We start from the raw sequence: 14,191 nt of genomic DNA on the forward strand, positions 1-14,191 counted from the left end.
GGAAGTGATGATTTAAATTACACCATGGAGGAAACAAAATATTAGGCATAATGAATATGGTTGATTATAAAAGAATATTCCTTTGATCTTTGATGGATTGCTATTCATAACACAGGCCAGCAGAAAAATGTAAATGCTGATATTATTTGGATTGATTACTACAGAATATATTTTTAATATATATATGTATTGCCCTCTGTAAGTCCCCATTCAGCATCTGGAATGCATCTGCTACTAATTAGTAAAAAAGACTTAAAGCTTTCAATTCCCATTAAATAGCCCGTTGACCCTCATCAACTGGGCAGTTCTTTTGATATAGTTTGGGGTTCTAGGCACACATGGTTTGTTATCTGTAGAACTATAACTAGTTTGCTTCTTTTCCCAAACTAGGAAGAGAAGCCAGCTTTTGGGAACCTGAGATGACCAGAACTTTTTTTACAACAGCCATGTTAGCATTATGTAGACAAGAGTGTATTGTATATCTTTCTGAAATAACACTTACTGCACAACTGATAAAGGTCTAGGATTTAGGACTGAAGGATATGTGAAAAAAATTCAGAATCTAAGCTGTTGGAGCTCTAAATTATTTTGAGTCTTAAAAGAATGTGACCTAAAAAAGAAAACTATAGACCAATATCCCTGATGAACATAGATGCAAAATTCTTCAACAACATACTAGTAAGCCAATTCAAACAGCACATCAAACAGCACACATGATGACCAAGGATGGGATGCAAGGATGGTTCAACATATGCAAATTAATAAATGTAATACATCATATAAACAGAATTATAGACAAAAACCATATAATCAACTTAATAGATGTGAGAAAAAGCATTAGATAAAATTCAGCATCCCTTTGTGATAAAAACCCTCAAGAAACTAAGCATAAAAGGAATATACATACCTCAAACTAATAAAAGCCACGTATGACAAACCCACAGCCAACATCATACAGAATGGGGAAAGGTTGAAAACATTCCCCCAACAAACTGGAATAAGACAAGGATGCCCACTTTCACCACCACTATTCAATGAAATACTGGAAGTCCTAGCCAGAGCAATTGAGCAAGAGAAAGAAGTAAAAGGCCTCCAAATTGAAAAATAGAAAGTCAAAGTATCCCTGTTTGATGATGACATGATCTTACATTTGAAAAAATCTAAAGGTTCCACCAAAAATCTCTTACATTTGATAAATGAATTTAGTAAATTTGTAGGACACAAAATTAATATACAAATACCAGGAGTATATCTATACACCAATTAGCAATATAGCTAAGAGTGAAATCAAGAAGACATCCTCCTTGCAATAGCTATAATATTAAAGAAAAATAAAATACCTTGGATTATATTTAACCAAGGAGGTAAAAGATGTCTCCAAGGAAAACTAGAGAACGCTGATGAAAGAAATTGGGGATGCTACAAACAAATGGAAAAAAAAAAAAAAATCCCAGTTAATGGACTGGAAGAATTAATATTACTGAAATGGCCATACTACCCAAAGCAGTCTACAGATTCAATGCTATCCCCATCAAAATACCCACATTATTTTTCACAGAACTATTAAAAAAATTCTAAAATTCATGCAGAACCAAAAAAGGAGCTCAAATAACCAAAGCAATTCTAAGCAAAAGATTGAAGCTGGAGGCATTGCATTACCTGACTTCAAATTATACTCTGAATCTATAGTAACCAAAAACAGCATGATACTGGTATAAAATTAGACAAAAAGATCAATGAAACAGAATAGAGAACCCAGAAACAAAGCCACATATGTAAAGTCAACTGATCTTTGACAAAGTCAACAAGAACATACACTGGGAAAGGGACACCCTTTTCAATAAATGCTGCTGGGAAAACTGGAATGTCATATGCAGAAAAATGAATCTGGACCCCTGTCCCTCTCATCATATACAAATATCAACTCAAGATAAATTAAAGACTTGCATGTAAGACCTGTGGCTATAAAAATACTGGAAGAAGACCAGGCACGGTGGCTCACACCTGTAATCTTAGCACTCTGGGAGGCCGAGGCCTGTGGATCACCTGAGGTCAGGAGTTTGAGAACAGCCTGACCAACATGATGAAACCCTGTCTCTACTAAAAATACAAAATTTAGCTGGGCATGGTGGTGCATGCCTGTAATCCCAGCTACTAGGGAGGCTGAGGCAGGAGAATCCCTTGAACTCAGGAGGAGGAGGATGCAGTGAGCCGCAATCACACCACTGCCCTCCAGACTGGACAACGAGAGTGAAATTCCATCTCAAAAAAAACAAAACAAAACAAAAAAAACCTGGAAAAAACTCATCTGGACGTTGGTCTAAGCAAAGAATTTATGACTAAGACCTCAAAAGCACAGGCAACAAAAACAAAAATAGACCAATTAGACTTAATTAAACTAAAAGCTTCTGCCAGCAAAAGAAATAATCAATAGAGTGAACAGACAACCTGCAGAATGGGAGAAAATATTTGCAAACTATGCATCTGACAGGGGACTGATATCCAGACTATACATACAAAGAACTCAACTCAACAAAAATAATAATAATGCCATTAAAAAGTGGGCAAGTGCCAGTCCATTGTCCTGTATGAGGAACCTGACTTTGTTCATACCACGGGGGCATCTGGCACAGGGCATTTCTCATTAATAATCTGCTTTGAAAGTCTTGATTTTAGGACCGATTCAGGTTTGGGTCTTATCAATATCTTCACTTAAGACAGGGGTCAGGCCGGGCGCAGTGGCTCAAGCCTGTAATTCCAGCACTTTGGGAGGCCGAGACGGGCGGATCACGAGGTCAGGAGATCGAGACCATCCTGGCTAACACGATGAAACCCCGTTTCTACTAAAAAATACAAAAAACTAGCCGAGCGAGGTGGCCGGCGCCTATAGTCCCAGCTACTCGGGAGGCTGAGGCAGGAGAATGGCGTAAACCCGGGAGGTGGAGCTTGCAGTGAGCTGAGATCTGGCCACTGCACTCCAGCCTGGGCGACAGAGTGAGACTCCGTCTCAAAAAAAAAAAAAAAAAAAAGACAGGGGTCAGCATACTGTGGCTAGTGGACTGAATCCTGCCCACTGCCTAATAACATATGGTCTGTATCTGGTTTTTACATTTTTATTTTTTATTATTTTATTTTTTTAGACAGTCTTGCTCTGTCACCCAGGCTGGAGTGAAGTGACATGATCATAGCTCATTGCAGCCTCAAACTCCTGGGCTCAAGCAAACTTCCCGCCTCAGCCTCCTGAGTAGCTGGGACTGCAGATATGTGCCACCACATCTGGGTAATTTTTTTTTTTTTAATTTTTAACAGAGGAGAGGTCTCACTGTGTTGCCCAGGCTGGTCTCAAACTCCTGCGTCCAAGCGATACTCCTGGCTCGCTCAGCCTCCCAAAGTGTTGGGATTGTAAGCATGAGCCACCACACCCATCCTGATTTTCACATTTTTTAATGGTTGAAGACAAATTTTTAAGATATTTTATTATGTGAAAATCAGGCCAGGCACAGTGTCTCCCGCCTATAATCCCAGCACTTTGGAAGGCAGAAGCAGGCAGATCACATGAGGTCAGGAGTTTGAGACCAGCCTGGCCAATATGGTGAAACTCCATCTCTACTAAAAATACAAAAAAATTAGTCAGTTATAGTGGTGCATGCCTGTAGCCCCAGCTACTCAGGAGGCTGAGGCAGGAGAATCTCCTGAACCTGAGAGACAGAGGTTGCAGTGAACCAAGATCATGCCATTGTATTCCAGCCTGGGCAACAGAGCAAGACTGTCTCAAAAAAATAAAAATAAAAAATATGATATTTCATTATGTGAAAATCATGAAATTCAAATTTCATTTTAGTGAATAAACCTTTATTGAGACACAGTCATATCTGTCTGTTTAAAAAAAAAAAAAAAGGTGGGCAAAGGACATGAGTAGACATTTTTCTTTTTCTTTTCTTTTCTTTTTTTTTTTTTCTTGATGGAGTTTTCGCTCTTGTTGCCCAGGCTGGAGTATAATGCCATGATCTTGGCTCACTGCAACCTCCACCTCCATGGTTCAAGCGATTCTCCGGACTCAGCCTCCCGAGTAGCTGGGATTACAGGCACCCACCACCATGCCCGGCTAATTTTTTGCATTTTTAATAGAGAAGAAGTTTCACTATGTTGGCCAGGCTGGTCTCAAACTCCTGACCTCAGGTGATCTGCCCGCCTCAGCCTCCCAAAGTGCTGGGATTACAGGCATGAGCCACCACACCTGGCCCAACATTTTTCAAAAGAAGACATAAAAATGGCCAACAACTATGGGAAAAAATGCTCAACATCACTACTTATCAGGGAAATGTAAGTTAAAACCACAATGAAATATCATCTAAGCCAGGCATGGTGACCCATGCTGTAATCCCAGCACTTTGGGAGGCCAAGACAGCAAGATCACCTGAGCCCATGAGTTTGACACCAGCCTGGACAACATAGAGAGAAGCCACCTGCACAAAAAATACAAACATTAGCCAGGCATGGTTGTGCACACCCATAGTCCCAGCCACTCAAGAGGCTCCAGCCTGGGCAACAGGGTAAGAGCCTGTCTCTAAACCAAACAAAAAAATTAAATATTATTTTATCCCAGTCAGAACAGCTATTATTTAAAAGTCAGAAAAGACAACAACTATTGGCAAGGATGTGGAGAAAAGGGAACTCCTACGCAATGTTGGTGGGAATGTAAATTAGTAAGCCCTCTATGGAAAGCAGTTTGGAGATTTCTCAAAGAAGTAAAAATAGAACTACAATTCAATCCAGCAATCTCACTACTGAATATCTACCCTAAGGAAATCAATATGTGAAAAAGACACCTGCACTTGTAGTTTATTAAAGCACTTTACAATAGCAAAGATGTGGAATCAACGTAAGTGTTCTTCCATGGATGATTTGATAAAGAAAATGTGGCATATATACACATAATTCAGCTATAAAAAAGAATGAAATCACGTCTTTTGCAGCAACATGGATGGAACTAGAGGCCAATGTCTTAGGTAAAGACCAGGCGCGGTGGCTCACACCTGTAATCCCAGTACCTTGGAAGGCCAACGTGGGCGGATCACCTGAGGGCAGCAGTTCAAGACCAGCCTGGCCAACATGGTGGAACCCCATCTCTACTAAAACTACAAAACTTAGCCAGGTATAGTGGCATGCACCTGTAATCCCAGCTACTCAGGGGGTTGAGACAGGAGAATTGCTTGAATCCAGGAGGTGGAGGTTGCAGTGAGCCAAGATCGCGCCATTGCACTCCAGCCTGGCTGACAGAGTGATACTCTGTTTAAAACAAACAAACAAACAAAACTTAGATAAAACAAGTTAGATACACAAATATCTCATGTTTCCATAAGTGGGAACTTAAAAAAGTGTATACATATGAATGTAGAGAGTGGAATGACAGAAGAAGGGTAAGGGGGTTGCAAGGGTACATGAAGACAAATTACTTAAAGGGCACAATGTATGTTATCCAGATGATAGTTACCCTAAAAGCCCTGACTTGAGCACTATGCAATCTATGCATGTAACAAAATTGCACTTGTACCTTATACATTTTTACAAGCAAAAAAATAAAATAAAATAAAATAAATGAATGTGAGGATGGCACCTGAGTCACGCGAAAGACAGCTGTAACCTAGGCAGCCGTAAGCTTTGTTTCTCTGTTTATAGATTAACCTTTCTCCTTGCCTATATTGTTTTGTAAAATGTTGCAAATTATTGAAGAGCCCCAAGGAAGACCCCTTCCCGCTTCACTGGTGATCTCCATCATAGATAAACATTCCTCTTACCTTTCTCACACAAAAACTTCATGGCTATCACATTGTTTTAAGACGGGATGTTAAATACATTCTTTTTAATTGGAAAGGAAATAAAAACCAGCTATAAAGAAAAGAAAACAAGCCTTATGGAAAAGAAAACAAAACTGCAACAAATTACATTGTTGTAACTCATAAACCAGTCTTTTATAGAAAATGTTATAATCCTACTAAATGTCTTTATTATCTTTCTATATAAGTAAGAACTTAGCTTTTAGTTTAGGAACACTGACCCCATTTCTCTAGAGTCTTTGTCTCCCAGATGGCTATTCCCAGCTTTTTGCTTGAATAAACTCTTTCAACTGGATTCTGGTCCTTTGGTTATTTCGGGTTGACAGAGACAAGCAAGAAAAAGTATACGTGTTTGAATGTCCACTTGCTTTAAGCAAATTGTTACCTTATGATGACTTGTCTTGCAGAGCAAAGAAAATATGAAAAAGCAGCACATCTCAATTCTTCTTTCTGGAAGGAATCCAAGAACATCTAGACTAGAGATTTTATATGGCTGGTCTCCCATGGAAAACTGACCTTTTCCATTTTCAGTAACTCCAAGACCAGCTGTTCAGATTGTGAACCACAAGGGCTTAAAGGATGTCATTCTTATCTTTTTTTTTTTTTTTTTTTTTTTTTTTGAGAGAGAGAGCATCTCCCCCTGCCCAATCATAGATCACTCAAGCAGCATCAAGCTCCTAGGCTCAAGTGATCCTGCTGCCTTGGTACCCCAAAGTGCTAGGATTACAGGCATGAGTCACTGTGCCCAACTCACAGGCATATTTATAATTTTCTATTTTGGGGAATATTTGTATTTATAATTTTATTGGCTCTAAAAATTGGTGCTATGACAGTTTTTGGCAGATGGCAGTAAAATGTCTTTTGCTAATAAAATCTGCATATTGCCATTTTCTGAAAAATGAAATAAATGGTTTATCTAACTGGTTCAATATGTATAATTCTGTTTCAATTTAAACAGGAGGAATAAGTATAATAATATAAAGATCTTGAGGATCCAAAAGCATCTGAAACAAACCTGTCCTTCTACACAAGGAGATGCTTTTCAACTAAAATACTGTTTGGGGAGCGTCGTAACATTTGAAGCAAAATTCTTTATTGGTCTTAGGGCACTTGGTATATCATATAATAGTTCATATTGTGACCTACTTATTTATTATATTGGAAAGATGTTGTTGAGTATCTCTGAGTCTTTTGATTATAACATGTGAAGGAAATCAAAATATTTTACCCCAAAATATATTTCTTTGACATACTTTGAAGTGACCCTGCAAGGATGTCTTTTGTGGGATAAATTTGCATATGTCCATCTATAGAGAATCTACATTAATACAGCCAGGCCATCTCTGGATCCAGGAAAGATTAATTGAGAGTTAAAGTTCTGAAAAGGAACATTTACCATCTATTCTCTCTAAGGGCTCCTACCTGTGAGGTTTCATTTACATAACAAGACCACATCTACATGTAGGTTTCGTCTACATAACAAGACCACATTTGTTAGCCAAGCCTCTTCCTTTCTCCCTCCATCTGCCTTGCCACTAAAACCTGACTTATCGCTGTAACTTATTATTATTATTTTTTTGGCCATACTCTGAGCCCACATTCTTTTTGTAACCTCAAGATGTTATACAAGTTTTTGTACCTCACTGATGGGTTGGGTCTTCATTCTGAAGGCTCACATGTATATACATTAAATACATTTGTATGTCTTTTCTCCTATTAATCAATCTACCTCATTTCAGTGATTTCTCAGCAAACCTTTAGGAGGACAAGCCCCTTGGCTCCACATCTGATTCACTACATAATAACTAATCTTCATTTACCACTAAAAATTTACAAAGAAATACTGCATAGAGATTGTTAAATATTAGTCCACTTTTAAAAATAGCAATTTTTTATTATGGATATTTCATCAGTATAAAAATAACTACTATTAAGATTTAGAGACTGGGTGTGGCAGCTCACTCTTGTAATCTCAGCACTTTGGGAGGCCTAGGTGGGTGGATCACCTGAGGTCAGGAATTTGAGACCAGCCTGGCCAACATGTTGAAACCCCGTCTCTACTAAAAAATAATAAAATTAGCTGGGTGTGGTGGCAGGCACCTTAATCCTAGCTACTTGGGAGGCAGAGGCAGGAGAATTGTCTGAACCCAGGAGGCGAAGATTGCAGTGAGCCGAGATCAAGCCATTGCACTCAAGCCTGGGGGACAAGAGCTAGACTTCTCTCAAAAAAAGAAATAGGCCAGGCGCGGTGGCTCAAGCCTGTAATCCCAGCACTTTGGGAGGCCGAGGCGGGTGGATCACGAGGTCAGGAGATCCAGACCATCCTGGCTAACATGGTGAAACCCTGTCTCTACTAAAAATACAAAAAACTAACCAGGCAAGGTGGTGGGCGCCTGTAGTCCCAGCTACTTGGAGGCTGAGGCGGGAGAATGGCGTGAACCCGGGAGGCGGAGCTTGCAGTGAGCCGAGATCGCGCCACTGCACTCCAGCCTGGGTGACACAGCGAGACTCCGTCTCAAAAAAAAAAGAAATAAAATAAAAATAAAAGTAAAGATTTAGAGTAACATGCATACTATTTTTCATTTATCTTTAGTTTTCAATTTTTTATTTTTAAATATCAGACTTATTACAAAGTTGCAAAAATGGCATAAAAATTTTCCACAGACTATACACTTCACTCAGTTTTCCCTAATGTTAACTTTTTTTTTACTTAGAGGCAGGGTCTCACTATATTGCCCAGGCTGGTCTCAAACTCCTGGGCTCCAGCGATCCTCCCACCTCGGCATCCCAAACTGCTAGGATTACAGGTGTGAGCCACCACGCCCAGCCTTAACATCTTACATAACCATCACACAAGGATCAAAAACAGCAAACTAATATTGATATAATATTATTAACTAATCTCAAAGCCTTACTCAAATGTTACCAGTTGTCCCACTGATGTTCTTTTTCTCACCCAGAATCCAATCCAGGGTTCCGTGTTGCATTTAATTTTCATGTATCCTTAGTCTCTTCCAATCTAGGACAGCTTGGGTTTGGGGGTGGGTTTTTTTTTTTGTTTGTTTGTTTGTTTGTTTTTTTAATCTAACTGACAATTTTGAAGAGCATTAGCTGGTTATTTTGTGGAATATTCTTTAACTGCCCAACAGGTTCACCTTGCTTACTGCTTAGACAGCGCCGACTTGTCAAGACAGAGGAATCACAATAGAGAAAGAGTAATATGTGCAGAACCGGCTGATACATTTCCAGAAAAACCAGAAAAGAAAAATACAAGACTCCATTAAGCCCAATATACTTTCTGTAGATCCTACTACACATTCATATAAATGGAATATTTAAAGAAAACTCTAGTTGGTAATTATCTATCTGAAGCTACAGGTAATACGTTTTTAAAAACATTACACACAATTCTCCCAGGTCACAAAAAATATTACTAGTCTTTTATACTTCAAAATAGTGTGTATTCTGTCTCTATGTGAAAATCTTCGGGAATAGAAAAAAAAACAACAAAAGATTGAAAATAAAACAAACATTGGCAGCATTTATCACATGCCCTTAATAAACGTGAAGAAAATTAAACAGATATCAACAACCGTGTTAAGCATTTGAAATTGAGATGTGATTTTAAAATATGGTTACACTTACTTCATCTGTGAAAAAAGGGAAAAATATTTTAAAAATAAAATAATTGTATGTATAGCTATAATCATTAATGCTACAAAACATTAACTATATGAAAATAAGATAAACTACAAGTGCATATTGTGAAGGACAGAATGTAGATGACTCATTTTTGTTGGGACAAGGTCAGGATTCAGAAGATCATCTAAGAACTTTATAAACATAATAATGAAAACATAATAATGAAAAGCTGAGATTGTGCCACTGTAGTCCAGCCTGGACGATAGAGTAAGACTATCTCAGAGAAAAAGAAAAAAAAAAAAAAAAAAGACCAGTAAATCCCCGAAAAAATGTACATAACACAGCCTGTGTTCCTTGTTTTGCACATTCTTTAAACTTTACAGAAAACATGCAACAATGTCTTTGGCACCAGAGTTGGAGATACTTGAAAATAATTTTAGAAGAGAAAATTTTGGAACCATTTTTGAAAAAAAAAAAGATAAAGTCCAGTCAAAGCTATCATAGACCCTAGAAACTCAAAGAATGCAATACTCAGACATTACTGTGAGTTTGTTGTATTTTTCTGCAACATAAGCCAAAGTTATAATTTTGAAAATAACCAATTTTAAATGTATTTACTCAGCACCAATTTGGTATAATAGCTTTAGTAAAATTGATGTTATATGCAAAATGATGCAGGAGCAAAAATTCAACGTACATAATACACTTAAAAGCATAAAAGGAATTAATAACTTTTTTGAAGACAGCAATAATGCTTAGGGAAAACACATTCATACTAAAGAAGTTGCAAAGTCTCTTGGCATTGACAAACTCACTGATATAGGCAAGACTGAAAAAGGACCAAGATATTTCAATTCAACTGAAAATCCAATCTATGATCCAAAACTAAATTTCAAATTCAATTTTTTCCTATACTAGATACAACAATATCATCTTTAAAGGAAAGTTTTAAAATACTGAAAGAAAATCATGGTTTTTCTGTGTTCCAGATGACAAATTTAAAGAATTCTAAGAAATATAAACTACTACAACTATGTAAGCACGAACTATTGAAATTGACTGGTGAACATCGTAAGAAAAATGACACTGACAAGACTTCAATGTATATGAAACTAAAACTTTTAGTTGATTTCTAAAATCAACACTTCCATTTCTCTAGTTGAGGTACTGTAATATATTTGCTACAATAATTTGCTGTACACATGCCCTATAACGCTGGTAGCTCTAAGCATAAAGCTAACTTTGTGACAGTAACTGCCAATGGAAAATTTTATAGCTTCACCAAACTAAAGTTTTTTAAAGGTATATGATGGCATAAAAAAACTTTGTGTTTCTTTAGAAAATAAGACATGAGCAAGTAAGCACTGAAACTGTTACCAGTTGAGGGTGTCCAGGTTCTTGGCATTTTGAACAAAGAACTGGACAAAACTCACAAAGAAAAAAATGAAGCGACAAAAGCACAGATTTATTGAAATGAAATCACACTCCACAGGGTGGGAGCGGCCTGAGCAAGTGGCTCAAGGCCCCAGTTACAGAATTCTCTGGGGTTTAAATACCCTCCAGAGGTTTCTATTGGTTACTTGGTGTACACCCTATTTAAATGAAGAGGCTGAAGTGAAGTTACAAAGTTATTTACTTGGTGTACACCCTGTGCAGATGAAGGGGATGAAGTGAGGCTACAAAGTTAGTTATTTTGTGTATACCTTGTGCAAATGAAGAATGTTTCCTGTCATAGCTGAAGTAGAGTTACAAAGTTATTTACTTGGTCTTAGAAAGTTGGTTTTTTTCTGTTTAATTCTAGGAAGTCCTTAGGTTCCCTGCCCCCAGACCCTATTCTCTTGCCTCATCTCCCCCATGAGAGACATGATCCCCATAAATCTTTATGGGAATCAGAGGGACTGATGGTCTTTCTTCTGTAACTCCTTCATGCTGGCTTGGGGCGTAGTCTCTACCTATTGGGGATCATGGAACTCTCACCCTGTTCTGTCTAATGGAGGCAGGGTAGCTTCTTCATGGCCAGGGAGGTGGGGGATGTCTTTACCTGGAACTGACTGGAACCCTTGTTATATGATCATCTGAAGCTTGATGGTCTCTAGGTGACAGGAAATGCATTTGGTTAAAAGATTTAATGGGAACTTCAGGGGGTGGATACCTGTGCTGTCAGGAATGTTTGTTACAGAGATTTGCAGGAGAAAAACAAAACCTGGTCCGTTCTAAGATCTATATGTTTCCTTAAAGTCTTAGCATGAGTGACTCCATTTTGGTTTGGTTTGGTCTGTTGGGGCCTAGCACATGAGCTCAGTCCAAAACAATGACCTCCCATAATTTTGTTTTAAAAAATTCCCGGTTTTGGTCAGGTTCACACTTAGGTGAGAGTATGACCAAAACTTAGGGCCTTACTGCCACTCTCAGTTACCATCATGTTGGGTTTCCGGTCTCAGCACGTCATTGATAGGTTATGGTGTCCTCATGGTGGCACATTTCTTTCAGCTCTTGTCATTCCAGTTGAAGAGAAAACATTTGACATTCTAGAGATGGCTGCATGCAAACACTTAAAACCTCTGAGAGAATGCAGCACACCAGGCAGACTATTATTATGACCACTGGGAGGATAATACCAAGACCTTGGAGTGTACTCCTTACCCAGGGTTCCCATAAACCAAACCACATAAAATCAAATAGATCAAAGAATGAGCTAAACAGTCTACTCACCTAAATAAGCGATCTCTTCATTAATACCCTGCCATTGAATCTCCATAATCTTCATTTGATGTATTTCTCCATGGGTCACAGTGCCAGCGGCTGCACAGATACTTCTGTTCAGCCAATTCTATCATAACCTTCACAAGAGAATTTAAAGTCTTTAAAGTCTGTTGTGTAAATATAGCTTTTACAGTAGAATCCGCTATAGAGCCTATCATGAGGGATAAATTTCTAATCATTGCTTTTACTCCAAATCATGGAAAAAGGACCTAACAAATGATGCCCTTCTAGAATAGTGAAGGCCTCCTGGCAATGTTCTCTTTAACTCATGATGTGGATTAAGAGGAGTGAACCAGTGTTCCATTTCTGACTGATTATGAGGCAACATATGTACCATTAAAGTTTCTAACTTACAGGCCAGAGGCGGTGGCTCACGCCTGTAATCCCAGCACTTTGGGAGGCCAAGGCTGGCAGATCACGAGGTCAGGAGATCGAGACCATGCTGGCTAACATGGTGAAACCTTGTCTCTACTAAAAATACAAAAACAAAATTTGCCAGGTGTGGTGGCGGGCACCTGTAGTCCCAGCAACTCAGAAGACTGAGGCGGGAGAATGGAGTGAACCCAGGTGGAGCTTGCAGTGAGCCGAGATCGCGCCACTGTACTCCAGCCTGGGCAACAGAGCGAGACTTCATCTCAAAAAAAAAAAAAAAAAAAAAGAAGTTTCTCACCTACACCAGGCTTTCACCCTTTATCTACCAAAGTATAAGGTTATCCATGTGTATGGCTGGCGGCAAAATCTTTCACAAATAAAAGTATACTCCAACAAACCCCTTTTCCACTTCTACTGTTCATAGAGGCATAAACAAGGAAAAAATATTCAAAGATAAGAGTCTCATGATAGTAGAGAAGTTTTGATCCATGATGTTGGGAAAAGTTATTCACATCAAGGATGCCATCTTCTTCTGGGGAGAAACTTCCCTGGTGAGCTTTACCTTAAGGGCTCCAACGGGTGTACAATTCCAAGAGTGTGGAGGGACCCTTTTCATCTGTGAGATTATGGACTTCAAGGTCCCGAAGTTTTGCTGTAGTGTGGATGGCAAGAACAGTCTTTCTCTGATGTTCTCAGAAGATCCAATCTTCCGGTTCTAGACTGTGAAGGGGTTGATTGTCCTCATTCAGTGAACCATAAAAAGCTTTCTTTACCTGGTGAAAATACACTGTAGCATAATAATCTACTGTTATAACATCTGCCCTCTTCAATGGGAAAGCTTTTACACAGCCAGAAAACATGCATTGAAAATGACAATTGAAATGTTTAAATGACCCATCAGGTAGCCAAATGCACCTGAGGCTTTGATTGACTTCCCAGGAATATGGATTTGACAAACCAAATATTGCTTATAAACTACCTTAGCAATTTATAAGTCAGCACACCAGTATAAATTTAATTTGGATCATTTTATCTTTTCCATGATGAGTCATAGAATGCATAACCTTTAATAACAAAAGCTTTAAGGACTCAGGAAGGACAACGTGGCTGTCCTGGTTCTCCATGAGTCCATGTTTAGCACTGGACTTATGACCTCTTGAATACCAGTTGTTTCTCCAACTTAGGGGCATAATACTGGTAACTATGGATTATAATAGGTAATTGGACTTAGACCATGGAGTTCAAATGACTTTAAATAATGGTAGTTAAAAACACTATTGACAAGGAAATTTGGTTATTTCTGTGGTCTACCATAACTTAACATAATAATTAAGATTGATAGAATATACTCAGAATATACTAGAAATTTAGGATTCCCATAAAAATAATTCAGTCGACTGAGAAGAAAAAAACTTTCTTCCAGAAAAACAAGATCCAAGAAGAGAAAAAAACATAACATAAAGGCCTTCTAAATACACCTATAGTTAGAATTCACTTTTAATTAAACTGACTTAACCATAGCATTCTTTAAAAAAAAAAAAAATCCTTTAAAATCTCGTATTATCCAATTTTAGCCA

The 14,191-nt window shown here is 38.3% G+C and overlaps 1 long non-coding RNA gene across 1 annotated transcript in view; it reads right to left on the reverse strand.

The window, feature by feature from the left end:
- Positions 1 to 13,349, reverse strand: part of LOC144339985 (uncharacterized) — a 56,216-nt gene extending 42,867 nt beyond the window's left edge. Inside the window, exons 1-2 of the long non-coding RNA XR_013415635.1 lie at positions 13,177 to 13,349; positions 12,192 to 12,319 (exon numbers count right to left, since the gene is read on the reverse strand). This is a non-coding gene — a long non-coding RNA (uncharacterized LOC144339985). The remainder of the gene's footprint in view (positions 1 to 12,191; positions 12,320 to 13,176) is intronic.
- Positions 13,350 to 14,191: the final 842 nt, after the last annotated feature.

The sequence above is a fragment of the Macaca mulatta genome, chromosome 3, assembly GCF_049350105.2.
Source record: "Macaca mulatta isolate MMU2019108-1 chromosome 3, T2T-MMU8v2.0, whole genome shotgun sequence".
NCBI classification, from domain to species: domain Eukaryota; kingdom Metazoa; phylum Chordata; class Mammalia; order Primates; family Cercopithecidae; genus Macaca; species Macaca mulatta.